General features: G+C 40.8%; 1 long non-coding RNA gene across 3 annotated transcripts in view; it reads left to right on the top strand.

Moving 5' to 3' along the window:
* Positions 1–13,936, top strand: part of LOC138112369 (uncharacterized) — a 139,648-nt gene that overhangs the window by 114,087 nt on the left and 11,625 nt on the right. For 2 of the 3 annotated variants that reach the window (XR_011151723.1, XR_011151725.1), the window contains exons 2-3: positions 8,917–9,095; positions 10,019–10,101. This is a non-coding gene — a long non-coding RNA (uncharacterized lncRNA). Of the gene's footprint in view, positions 1–8,916; positions 9,096–10,018; positions 10,102–11,456; positions 11,651–13,936 lie in introns of all 3 variants that reach the window. The other variant, XR_011151724.1, reaches the window with a different exon arrangement.

The following is a 13,936-nucleotide window of genomic DNA, read 5'->3' as shown; positions in this document are numbered from 1 at the left end:
TACTTTATCTAAGTATTTAGGAAATGTGATGGGCATCTTTGGTGTCGTCTGTTTTGGAGCATTCTGAGTGCCTCAAGGCTGAGGTAATTAAGTATGAAGGTTATGGCTTTCTCATGCACTGATTTCACTTGCAAGTAAGGAACGGTCCTAATTAATATATAGGTCTTTCAGAACAGGCAAATGTACTAGTCTGAAAACAAACCAGTGGGAGGCACCGAGTCAGAATAACAATTTAAGAAAAAATAAAGGCAGAAAACACTGGGTTAAACTGACAGTCACGATATAACCTGACACCCTGTTAGTCAGGGTGGTGGTAGCAGTCCAATAAAATGGTGGCTGCAGTCCTCCTGAAGTGGTGGATGTGGTTCTGTTGAAGCTGTGGTCCTGTAGGAGGGTCTGCTCTTCCTCAGAAGGTCCAGTGGTGGCTGTGTAGCTCCTGTCCTCGGGGAATCCAGTGGAAATGTTGTCTCTGGTGTTCAGAATCTCCGATTATATCCAGGACAGAATGCTTGGTTCCTCCCTCTGGGTGGAGCAGCTCACAGTGGGATGATGAGTCATGAGGCCAGGCGTTGATGGGCTCATTAACAGAAGATGGTCCTGAGGGAGTTATCTCTGAGTCATGTGGCAGGACAATGATGGGCCATTAACAGCAAGATAGTCTGGGGGGAGGAGGCAAGGAAACACTGCCCCACCTGGTTTCAACAGCTCATGAGGATGGTAATAGAATACACTGCAACCCAGGACACAAACAAATTGTATGTTGTGGTCTGGCAGAGATTTTGAATTTGAATACCCTTCCCTTCCCCTCTACCTCTTTGCCAGGAAATTGTTGAAAAATTATTTTAATTGTGTAAAAATTTATTATTAAGCCAGTTTTCACAGCTGGCACTGCCCTCATGCACAAAACTACACAAATGTGGTTCTGAGATGGTAAACTGATAATTTCTTTCTCTCTCACAAGAAAAAAAAAAAAAACAGCATTAAGAGAGATTCTGCTCAGGCCATGCTTTGTAAAGGGATTCATATTTAAATTGAGAAGAAAAGTGGAAACCCAATACAAGCATCTAAGTATCATGAAAAGTTGTAAAAATCATATTTTATACCTGAAATTTGTAGCTTCATTTGGAATTTGAAACTATCAGCTAAAATATTTTTGATTACATGAAATGCATGAAGTGTTAACTAAACTAACAGCTCACATTGAGTTTACTCACTCATATACGAGTAAACTGCTGAAATGAGAACTCTGAGACCTGCTCACTGTGTCCAGAGACAGGTCCAGACTCTGCATGTTTTAACTCAGAAAAAAATGTCATTGTCTTCAGTACATTTAAATAATGTTCTTGGTCTATGATGATCATATTTTAAATCTCACTTATGAAATGAAGCAGTGTGTGTGTGAGAAGCATCTGGAGTTGGGCTCATTTGCAACTGTTGAAAAGAGCAGTACCTTGCTCTTCAAATACTGTCCATCATTTCAGGATCTTACTGTCTTCCCAAGCCAACCTGTGACACCACTGAGGAAATAAAGATAGAAAGGAGGGAGATAATTTTTTCAGTGTCCTATAGGAAATGCGCTGGAATTGGAGCCCATCTCCCCTGAGTCTTGCTCCTTTTTCTTGATCAAAAGATTGCTCTACCTCTCCATAGGCATCCAATGTGTGTTTCAGCTGACCCTTTGCTCTGTGGGGCACCCTTTGTTTTCGATCTAAATTTAACTCTGTTTCATACACAGCTTGGCTTTTCCTGCTGCTGTTATAATAAATTATAAATCTGAAAGGCTGATTCACCCAACAGTAAAAACTGTTATTGTTAGAGCCTGGTAACATGATACTGTTTTGGAAACTGAGATTTGGGGTTTTTTTTTAAATTCAGGAGAGCCTTAAACCTTTTCCTCTGTGATAAATCCCAGCACTTGATGTCCTGAACATCTTTGCATAATTTCTGAAACAAATGATTACTACCAAGCTGGTTTGGTATCTAGAGGTTGTGGAGTCGGGGTTGTCTGAAATGTAAAATGCAGATGGACCCCAAGGTTTTTCCTTATTAGCATGATTTTTTTAACCATTTTTAAATTGATATTTTATGGCCAAGAAGGTGAATTGTTTAGGGAAAGAAGAAAAGCTCACTCAAATCAATCTATGTAGGACCCTGTTGATTGTCTAGGTGCAACTTGAACAAGTAGAGTTGAACGTATTCTCTACTTGCCTGTAAAAGAGTCTCTGCAGCCCCCAGAGGGTTTGTGCGTGCACAGCACAGCCCCAGACACAGCCCTTGGATCAGATCTAGTGGAGCAGAGCCTCCATTTAGAGCCCTCCCAGCATTTCATACTCTCTGTGTGGATACAGGGCTTGTGTGCCGAATCTCAGCTGTGCCTGATTCAAGCCCGAGCCTCTGTTGGCATTTAAACTGTGCCTAAAGCTCAAGTGTGGGTTGTTCAAGGACCATCAGCCTGTTGGCCTTCAAATCTCATCTGTGAGAGCTTGTTCTCCTCCTTTCTGTCAAGGGCAATCCCATAGTCTTTTGCAAGGAACTTTCAGCAGACTTTCAGAGTTCAACAGCCTTGTCCTTGTCAATAGACATTTTGGGGAGGAGTTAGAAGGTTATAGATTTTCCAATAATATGACTTGTTTGTCTTGCTAATGGAAGAGTACTGCTGCAGTTTACTCAGGAGGTCTGCAAGAAAAGATTGGAACAAATGTCCTGAATGCTTGGGATGAATTTAGCCCGAAGCAGTGACTTCAGGACTGTTGGGTGCTTTACTGTTGCATCTAGTTGCTTGGTGAGCCTGTGTTTATCTCTGTTTCCTAGTTTGTGTTGATTCCTTTACTGGATCTTACTTTGCCATCTTTTGTCACAGGAAACTCTGTGTGTGCATTCAAATAATAACATAACATAAAATGTGTCTCTAAGAAATACATATTTTTATATGCTGCATATAGATGATACATTAAAGATGCAGGCATCATCCCAGCCTAGGTCTTTCCAAATAATTCAGTGTTTGGATTGGTGTGGGGTGGCTAGGAGGGTTGTGTGTTTTTAAGTAAGACAAACTATTAAACTGTGAATCTGACAGAAAGCATTGTGCTAGAGACTGGTACTAGTCACATCAGCCTCTTGGCTGATGGATATGTCCCTCATTTGGAGGTCTTTTCTCTAGATGTCTTTCATAACATGATAGTAGCAACACAGTTTAACTTGAATTAATTTAAAAACTAATTAAAAGATTAATTTAAATTAATCTTTTCCAGAGCACCTTCTTGAAAAATCAGTTGACCTGTGGAAGGGAGCCAGCCAGAGACAGCCCTGAAACTATGCTTTAGATCTGAATACCCACCTAATGCAAAGGTCAGACACAGACTGCATCTGGCTGCCATCTTTTGAATGAACAATTTCAATCCTGTTCCATGTCCCCATACACACCTGCAGGGAAAATACAGAGTTAGGTTCAAGCCTGAAATTATTATCTTCTTCAAATATGAATCCTAGATCATGATTTACCAGGAAACACATTCTGCTAACTGCACCTAATATGTAACAACGGTGTCAGAAAATGGAAGGAAGGGAGAGAATGGTTCATTCACTGTGGGGTTTTGTTCATTTGAAAAATGGCAGCTTGTCCAGGTGCTGTGTTAGCAATAATTTTCAATTTGATTGAATAACTGGGAATACATTGCCCCATTCACTCAAAGTCCATTAGCAGGAAGGGGAGGCTAGATGCTTCTCCATAAAACATGCAGGTGTTGCTCATATTCTGACTGCTCTAAATTGTACAAGTGAGGATGGGGTTTCAGGTATTGAATGGATATGGAGATGGAGCAGGCAAAACAACCAGAATAAATCTGTGGGAGGATCCTTCTCTCTTTTTGAATGAGGAACACATGAAGTGTCTACCTAGTAGTGATGTCAGTTGAGATCAAAGCTTCCAAGCAGCATTTCCAGTGATAGACTGGTTTAAAGGGAAGTGTATAAGAAAGTGTAGAGGCATAGAAAGGATGGTAGCTTCCAAGGCTCATTGGGTAAGGTGAATTGACTGGAGGACAAGGCCATTACACCAAGTGGTCTAAGTGACAAACTGTTTAGATTGTCAAAAACCCATTTGGCTGTCACCCAGCACTGAAGACACATAAAATTTTGCATGACAACATTGATGTTAATGTTGTCAAATGACCAAAAATTCTGCTAGATATTGAGATTGCTGACCCATACCAGGCCTTGCTTTAATTTAAAACCACCCAGACTCACAGATTAAGTGCTCAAGTGCACATTCACTGGGCTCTCACCATCAGGCTCTCTCAGAAGACCAGTTCCATGAGTAGGACCTAAAACCCAGGCTGATGGATTAAAACAGAGCACACACTCTTTAGGATGTGTTAGCAAAGACCACAGGTCTTAGCCCTTCCTCATTTCTGAAAAGTGAGATTGTAATTCCAAGCCTCATATATTCAAGGCTGTAAGTTTTAAATGCAAATTACCAAGGTCAGGGTCTGGGAAGATATATTTCTAAATTGCGAAGAGGGATGGGAAGTCAAAAGATAGAGGCTCCTCTGAACTCCCTGTTGGCAAGCTTTATTTGCTCCCTGTTGAGAGTGCTGGCTTTAGGCACCCACTTGTGGTTGCCTTACTCTCTCCACTTTCCATGAGCAGACATTATAACAAATATTAGAATGCAAGAGTCCCTCACAGGCAAATCTGGCCTGCTGAGTAATTCAGAACTTATTTTCCTTTCCAGTGTAAACAGAGGGAGCTTTACTCCGTTCAGCTGTGATTTTTACCTTGTAACATCACTAGTTCAGTAGAAAACATGTGACCTGGTTGTAAATTAAGGTCAGAATTGCTGTGTGTGTACACACGGTTTCCACCATCAGATAAATACACGGATAAACATGTGGTAGCTATTTTAATCAATCATACCCTGGGAGCTTTGCCCACTGTGTTCCCAAGAACAGGGTGCAAGATGCAGCACTCTAAAGAAATTCCACACATTGCAGCAAGTGACCCCTTACCAAAACCAGGGCTGAGAAAAACCGTAATTTCCTTATTAGAATCACATGTCATCACCTTGCAAGCTACATTCTTGAATGCTCCTCAGCTCTTTTTTTTGCACTGGCTTCCCACAAACACTGCACATAAAACCAGGGTGACTCACAGCATCCTTCTATGTCAAACAATTCTCTGAAAAGGCTTTGCTAGAGTCATTTGATGCCGTGTTTGCTAGTGCCCTGGAGGCCTCCAGGCAATCCCCAAGTCAGCTGAGTTCATGTTACCAGAGATAAGTAGTTGGCATTCAGACTGCATGTGTGCACAACTGTGATTTTTTTTCAGTCATAAAGTCATTTTCCAATTTATGTGGAAATCACATATTACTCACCAAATACAGGAAACAGGTCACACTGCAGTCAATATTCTCCAGGTGCTATACAGTCAATTCTGATTGCTGACTCATTCAGAAGTTCTTTTTGGCTTTGGTTCTTCCTAGCTGAGCTATTTGCAGCAAGCAGTGTTTGTGTTTGGTAGATAACCATGTTACAAATATGAGTAAACACTAATTATTTACAGGATAGATAATTGCCCAAGGGAGCAATGATCACCAGGTTTCCTCTTTTCCCCCTTTTCTTCTTTTATCCCCTCAAAGTCTGGATTTCTGCCTTATGCAAGAAAGTTTTTCAGAGTTAAAAAGTAGAAAACACTAAGAGGGTCAGAGAAGAAACAGTTTCTGGACAGCAACTTCAGGGAAGCCTATTTTCAAAACATTGAGGACTATATTAAAGTTGTAACTGTGCAGAGTGAGGTTTTTACTTTTTTACCCTGGATCCAAGTTTACACACCTCCCTTCATGTTTTTAGGAAGTATTTCTTCAAAGGAGCTCTGAAACTCCCTCTTAGATGATGGGTGGGGTTCTCCAAAGCGATCTCCAGTGAGACTGCTGAAAAGAGGCAGTGAACTGTCTGAATAACAAGCCTCTATTTACTCAGGTCCTCTTAATCTCAGACCACTCTCAAATGATGTGCAGGGTGTCTGCTGGAGGAAGCCGTAGTCCTCCACATGCAGTTGGCCTTGCCTGCACTTTCAAGGCATGAAACTTTCAAGGGGCTTTTCCCGTGGGCCCCAGAGGACTGCATTCTATGCCTCAGCATGAAAAAGCAGAACAGCATCCTCCAAGGGAGTGTACTTGTCAGTTCTCTCCAGGATGGGAGATGAAGTTATGCTATCCAGATGAACTCTCTCCTGCTATTGGCAGCTCAGCATTCCCTAGTGTTTAAATAAAACTGAAGCCGCAAAGTTAATGTTTAAATTCATTCTGTGTAAAAGTTGCAGTGAAACCATGAGTCTTTTATCTCTGAATATTTTTTACTGGTAACAAGGAAGCTTTATAATCTTATTCTAATTCACATTTTGTGCAGCAACAGGTTAAAATTTCAATGGGGGTTAGGGTGGTCATACAGAGAGACAATTTTTAGGAGTGTATTTGAGAACTGAAGGTGGGACTTCAAAGAGCATTTTTAGACCCAGAAATTAGAGCTCAGCAGGTGGAAGGCTGTGATGCTAGAAAACAAAAAATCCTCCTTGCAAAAGAAAGAGAAGTTTTAACCTTTGGCCATTTCTGTTTGGATTTGAGGAAGAGTACAGACTGATCATATGTATCATATATATTCAGAGCCAAATATATCAAGTTGCAAGACTTGTCTTTGCTGTCTGGTGGCTGTGCCAGCACATACAGTGGTCACCAGTGTATTTTTGTGCCATTTCATTTGTGTGCTCGAGCCCTCTTGTATGAGGCTGCAATATCAGCTCTTTAAGCCTTTCAAAAAATGAAGAAAAACATACTAGGGATGGAATAGGAACTCACAGAAGGAACACAGCTTTAAGCTTGGAATCTACTCAGTACTGGAGCAGTTCAGGACATGGGAACACTGGAAAAGGATAAAATTTTTATAGACAGATTTCTCTGTTTGAATAGCTACTGCCTGCCTGAAAGCCCAGCCATTCTTTTGGAGCCACTTTAGGTCACTGCCTGTAATGTCAGTAAAAACAGCCCAACAGTTGGTAAAATCCTCCATCATGTTAGGTTTCCCTGTTTCTCATGGTGATATCAAGTGAGAATTTGAAGAGAAAGTCGATTGACCTGTGATACTGGCACAAGGTACAACTCTGATCTTTGTAGTGCACCCAAAATAATCCTTATCTTTGAAAATGAGTTACCGTGTATGTCCATCCTCAAGGGTAGCCCTGAGAGTGCACAAGATAGAATGAAAAACCATCAAGCATCTCCCCTTCCCGTAAAGGAGATTGAGTTCTATTCTGAACTAGAACAGCTTGCATAAGAACATAAATCCAAATTACTGAAGTTACTTTGATAATGGTTGTGTGTCTAGGCAGGCTTTGAGAATGCCCATGTCAGATATGTAAAGTCTCTGGAGAACTTCTGGATCTCTTGTTACCAGAAATTTTGAGTCTATTCATTGTAGACTCATTAAAATGAGCTTGTGCTCATTAAAAAGAGGCCACTACAATAGGATAGCAGTATTTCACAATAAGCAAAATTGCATTATAAGCATGAACACAATTCTTCTGTGTCAGTGTCCTTTTGTCTATAAACAGCCATATTTTGCATCCTGCCTTTCACCCTTTAAAAAACCAAAACCAACAAACCACAAACAACAACCCCCCCCTGCCAACCAGCCAAGCCCCAAAGCATCAATGGAGCACAAAGAAGCGCTGCTGTGCCAGCTAACCAGCTAGTTTGGTGTACCATAAGGTGCAGGAAAGGAATGAATGTGACTTGTTGTGACTGATTAAGAGGGACAAGGAAGGAGAATGGGGAACAATGAGTGCATGCTGTGTGGAGTGTGCATAGTCCTGGAAAGTAGGAGAGTGAAATGCTGCTGAAATATTGATAGGGTGGATAGGATCTGGAATGATTGACGGCATGTGTGTGTGTCTTGGCAAGTTTAATTGGATTTGTTGGGGTAGAGGGTGGAAGAATGTGGTGCATTTCCTTTTATGGGTTTCTTTCTTTCAGTCTCTTCTTTTCTTTCCTATAGAATTGACATTCAATGCATATACTTTTCATTGTCTGCATAGAAAACTTGGTCTTTATTCCCCTAAATTTTAAGGTTGAGGGAGCTGCGTAGAGGGGATGAAAAGAGATGTAAAACAGCTTTCATTGCTTTTTATTTACTACTTGTCTTCACTCTTCAGTGAGCAGTCATGCCTAGTGAGAGTGGTGACTTGGAGGGGAAAGAAAAAAAGAACATGTAATTGAACGGTGGCAAAATAATTTCAGTATTATGATGCCCATCATAATAGCAATTCTTCCATGAGGACTTGTGTATATGCTCTACTGAGCATTACTGTGTTTTTCTTTTTGGCTTATCATCAGTAACCAGATTCCTATCATCTCGCAACAAGATGGGAAACTGGGGCTCTAGGCACAAAGGTCTTAGGTTATACCAGAGTGATGAAGTCCAGGTGCCTCAAAATGCTGATCACCCCAATGCCTGTTCAGCCTCCTAACTTCTGCTGGAACAAGTCAGTGTCTGTGGGGAGCTGCCTCAGTTGCTTTGATGGTCAAAGCCTGGAGTCACAACAAGTTTCCAGCCACAGTGTATGTGAGCTTTTTCTGCAAGGCTGTCTTTTAGCCTTCTTTTCTCCCTCATGCCTTTCTGCAGCACAAGTATCCTGTGCTTTTAAGCAGAACTGTTGAACCATGTGTTCTCTCCCCAAGTGTGACTTCCCATTCTGGTATAAATCAGTAGTTCCTCTGATGTCAAAACTGGAAAGCAGAAAACCACCCTGGATTGATGATTTCTGTAAAGTTGGGGGGGTTATGGGTTTTTGTTTGTTTTCTGTTGTTCTCAGGGCTTTTTTTGTTTTGGTTTGGTTTCTTTTTCATCATGGATTTTGGTGTTGTAGGTCAGAGAGCTGATGCTGAGGGTGACAGCTTCCAAGGTGTTTCAAAGTGAGAACCCCAATTGCTGCTCCTGGGCTCAATGGAAGAGAAGCCTGGTGTGAGTGAAGGAGCAGAGAATCCAGGAGGCTTCCCTTGCGTGGTAAAGATGGACAACTACTGATAGAGGCCACTGCATCAAAGGGTAAAAATTTTCATTTGCTCCTGTTCTGAGTTCAGTGTGACTCACTAGCCAAAGACTTGGTAATCCCTTCTCCAACTTGTGATTTTTCCAAGTCTTTGGGCATACACTTCAGAGCTTTTGTTTCTTCCCTTCTTTTTTGCTTCACTCTGCCCCACAAGCAAGCTTAACAGTCTGTGAAAACCAATGTGTTGGTAGCTATAAGGAGGGGGGACTTAATGACATGTTCAGTTATCTCTGAAGAGATGAAGCCAAACATGTGTCTGGTAGCAGGATATTTTTGGAGCTGTTTGTCTATTTTCAAATAACAAGTTTAATGTAATAATGTCATTACACAGCTCTAAATTCAAGGATGTGTTTTCACTGAAACACAATAGAAACAAAGCTATCAGTCAGATAGCTCATTTTCATTGCAGTAACAGCCAGTTCCACTGGCAGAAGTATTTCTGAATTTTCCTCTTTTACTTACTTAAGGCTGCTTTTGGCTTGAGATAAATGTATCTTCCTGAGACCAATTAAAGACTTCAGGGGAAAAAAGAGGCAAAGTATAGGAGAACAGTCTGCTTGTTTGTTTGATCTGATTTGTTTTTATTAGTGTGTAAGCGAAATTCAATTTCTGAGTAAAATTGTTGATACAAGAAACCACACATCATTTTTCTGCTCTGGATGTTGTACCTCCTTTCTTATGAAAAACCTGAATTTGAGGGAAAACAACCTAAACAGCAGAGGTATCATTCATGAAGAGTCAACCAATGTTTTTATTGCTCCACTAATCAACAAGCATCTCTCTCTGCCTGCTGCAAATTTGCTCCCATTGCCCCAAATGTTAACTCTTTAATCTTAGCACCCTCTGCTGTGGACATCTATAACAACATCATACTGAATTATTCTTGGTTTATAACCTGTGTATTTCTTTTGTCCCAAAGGGTCTACAAATAAAACTTGTATCAATGGAGCTGCACGAATATGATAGCAAAAATATATTCATTTCCTTGTGTTAATCTGGAAGGTAACTTTCTTTTTAAATGTTTACTGAAGAAAAGATATGTAGGATACAAACAAAAGGTTCTAAATTGCTATAGATTAGAGAGGATCCCAAACCATAATCTTAACCTTTGTAAAAGAGATGTATAGGCATGCAACCTTGCTTCGGTCTGGAGATCGCCTCCAGGTTGCCAAGGCCATAAGAAAAAGTCTATATTTGCCACATGCACTGATCATATCACATCTACCTCTGGTGATACTGCTTCTAAAATACCAAAATAGACAAGAAGTGAAGAGTGAATGCAACATATCTGGGGTGCATAGGCACAGCATCAACAGCTGGACAAAAGAGGTGATTGTCCCACTCTGCTCTGCACTGATGCAGCCTCCGTCCTGGGGACACCGCAATATTAAAAAGACACTGAGCTGTTAGAGAGCATCCAAAGGAGGACCACAAGGATGGTGAAGTGTCTGGAGCTGAAGCCGAATGAGGAGCGGCTGAGGTCACTTGGTCTGTTCAGCCTGGAGGAGACTGAGGGGAGACCCCATTGCAGTTTCAGCTTCCTCATGAGGGGAAGAGGAGGGGCAGGCACTGATCTCTGCTGACAGGACCCAAGGAAATGGCCTGAAGCTGAGCCAGGGAGGTTTAGGTTGAATACCAGGAAAAGCTTCTTCACCCAGAGGGTGGTTGGGCACTCCTGTTAATGAACAGCTCCCCAGGGAAGTGGTCACAGCACCACCCTGGCAGAGCTCAAGCAGTGTTTGGACAATGCTCTCAGGCACATGGTGTGACTCTTGGGGATGTCCTGTGCAGGCCCAGGAGTTGGACTTGATGATCCTGATGGGTCCCTTCCAACTCAGCATATTCTATGATTCTATGATGTCTGCCTAATTTGTAGAGGAAATATTGCAGGGATTATACTTTAAAATCAAACTTTGTTATTGTATCTTTCCAGTAACCAGTTCAATTTTTGTAATCTCTCAGTGACATTTGATTTTAGCAGAGGTACAGTCTGAAAACTAAAGGAAGAAACTATTTTTAGAAGGTAAGGTAAGTTAAGAATGACAAATTCTTTCAAGTTTGATTACAGGCAGAAAATCTCTTTTTCCTCCTTAATGAAGCTTTTTGGCCTATATCCTCAGTTGGAAACACTGTTTCTACTGAACCTTTCTTCTTACTTCTCCTTCATCTCACATTTTGAACACTTCTCCAGCTCTTTTCAGGCTTGGAGGCCAACCTGATGGCTTTCCCAAAAGGGTGTTTTTGAAAAATGCAGTAATTTTAAAATACACATAAGCACTTCCCTGTACTTTCAGTGTCTTCCTTTAAATGATTAAGTATTTGATATCAACGCTCCCTTCATATTTTCTATTTTCTAGAAAGCAGAATGTGTAACAGCAATAAGAGTAAGAATCAGTCTTTCCCTTCTCACTCCTCCAACTGCTGATCACTCCTATGAGAGCTCTAACAACAGAGCTGCTTCTGAGCATTGTTGAAGATGTGGAACAGTGAAATCCTTTTTGTCAAGCCTCCAAGAGCAAAGAGCAGCAGAGATGAGATTTTGAATACATTGGTAATACTGCTATATTGATCTCAAAACACTTTACAAACATTAACTAATTAAGCTTTAAAACAACGAAGTAAGTTTGCGTTAATGAAACCCATTTAGCAAATGAAGAAGTGGAGGTAAACAGAGGGTAAGTGAAGTGACCAGAGTCAAGTGATGAGTGAAGGTCAGAGGAAGGTCTCCTGTTTTCTATTTGTTCTGCTTTTATGTGATCTCATTGAGAAAATTTTTGCAGTGAAGCTTGCAGCCATTTTAGTTTGAAACATTTGGACATTTTATCACAATCTGGAGCTTTTCTTACAAGAATCAAAGTAATATAAAAGCTCGTAAAAGTAATAAACATTTTTAGGCTCTCAGGTCCAACTTTGATTGTCAAGAGGAAATTTCTTATAGCAGAATGGGGCCAGCAGTAGTTGTGGGGTTTTCTGTGTTGTGAGCCTTTTTTTCCTCATTTATGTTTTTCTGGTGGTGCTAACTTGACAGAAAAGTGCCTTAATCTGCAAAATGGGAGTTCATGTGGGCTTGACACTGAAGTCATGCATCTATCCCACCCTTCCTATGGGAGAACTAAAGCCTTCTCAAGGGATTTGCTCTGCTCTGGTGATCCCAGCCAGTCTGTGAGCCTCAGGGGCTGTTACAGAGTGGAATGGCTTAGAGTCAGTAGAGCAACCCTGGATTAAAATCAGTGTTAAAAAGTGGAGGATCAGGCACACAGTAAGTGAATCATGCAGAGCAGTGCTGACCCAAACAGAGGATGACGACTTGGAACAGGTTCCTTGGAGACATTAAGTTATCCTTGGAAAGGGAGGTCTCAAAGCCAAGCCTTATATTTTCTTAATGGGTTTCATTAGGAAGAAAGAAAAGGAACTGGAAAAAAAGACATGTAGCTTAAAAGGGAACAGCTTCAGCACAGTCTAAAATTTGTTCCATTTTTCAATAAAAGAAGCCAATGCTGCCTTGAAATTCATGTCCCTTCAAAGTTCAAGGAGGCCTCTATTGTTGGCCTGCTCAGTCAGAACGCTCCAGCCACTTATTGTATGTGGAATGCACTCCAGGGACTGACTGAAAAAATATGATTTAGTGAAAGCTTGTACCCAAAACACATCATTGGCCTCTGATCTCTGAACATTTAAATATTTCAAGCTTACAAGGGGACGCTGTCACGAGGACAGACCCTGATCCCTAGCTGATTCTAGAACATCTGTTGAGGCATTTACCAAGTTAATAGATTAGCTATGAGAATCAGGCAGGTGTTTTTCACCAAAGCCAGAAAACATCAAAATCAGATTGCCCTCCAAGTCTTTCAGCACAGGCAATCGAGTTAGAATGACTCATAGAGTCTAACAGATAATAAAACACACATAACATTTGCTTTAAGGTACAGGTGGGGATATTTTGTACTGCACTTAGGAGAAAGAAAAACTAACTCTATTTGGGAATAGAGTAATTGAATACAGATGGGAGGAGGCAAATGAAAGAATTTAGCAAATATCTCAGTGGAATAGCTAATGGGAACGAGACAGAATAGGAAATTAAAAATTATTCGAAGCAGATGGACCATTCTTTGAGTTTTTTAAAATTTATTAGGGCTGCGAAAAAAATGTGTCTGTTTATTTTCCACGGCCATGAAATTAATGACTTGGTGAGTTGTGCTTGTGCAATTTTATGACTGCCATGTCATTTGTCATAATTTGGGTTCTGTTTGATATGGATTTATGAATATTTCCTCCCCCAACATGATTTATGGGTGTTGGTCATATGTGAATTAGACTGTCACCTTTAGTATGAAAAAGTACAAATGACAGATTATAAAAAAAAGTGCTCAAGTCCTTAGTGCTGGAAAGCAGAGTTCACAATTCCCTGCTCTGCTTCTTCATTGGAAGTTTTTGTTTGGAGCTGACGATTAGATGTTTGGACTTGAGTCAAGCATATGGAAACATCGAGAGGGCTTGAATAGATCTGAACTCATCTGAACTTCACCTGTGAAACTCAGCTTGAGTCATCCTTTCCTTGTATTATGCATTGAAAAAAAATATCTGTATGCTACTTGCAGTAGGAACAACTGATTTACTGTACCAGAGCAGCAAGTTGGCCTTGAAAATTTGCTGTCCTGCTTCCAATAGTGGCTAGCTCTGGGTGAAGCTTCCATGAAAAGTGGAAATAATCTTATACAGTATGTTCAGTTATGCAGCTCTGCATAGTTGAAGGAGTGAAGTTAAAGGACATATGAAACAGGCTGGATTCCTGTAATAATAATAGTATTCTAGGTTTAGATCCAAAGCACTAGCTTTT

This window comes from Aphelocoma coerulescens, chromosome 6, assembly GCF_041296385.1.
Source record: "Aphelocoma coerulescens isolate FSJ_1873_10779 chromosome 6, UR_Acoe_1.0, whole genome shotgun sequence".
Lineage (NCBI taxonomy): Eukaryota > Metazoa > Chordata > Aves > Passeriformes > Corvidae > Aphelocoma > Aphelocoma coerulescens.
This window is presented reverse-complemented; position numbering and strand designations above follow the sequence as displayed.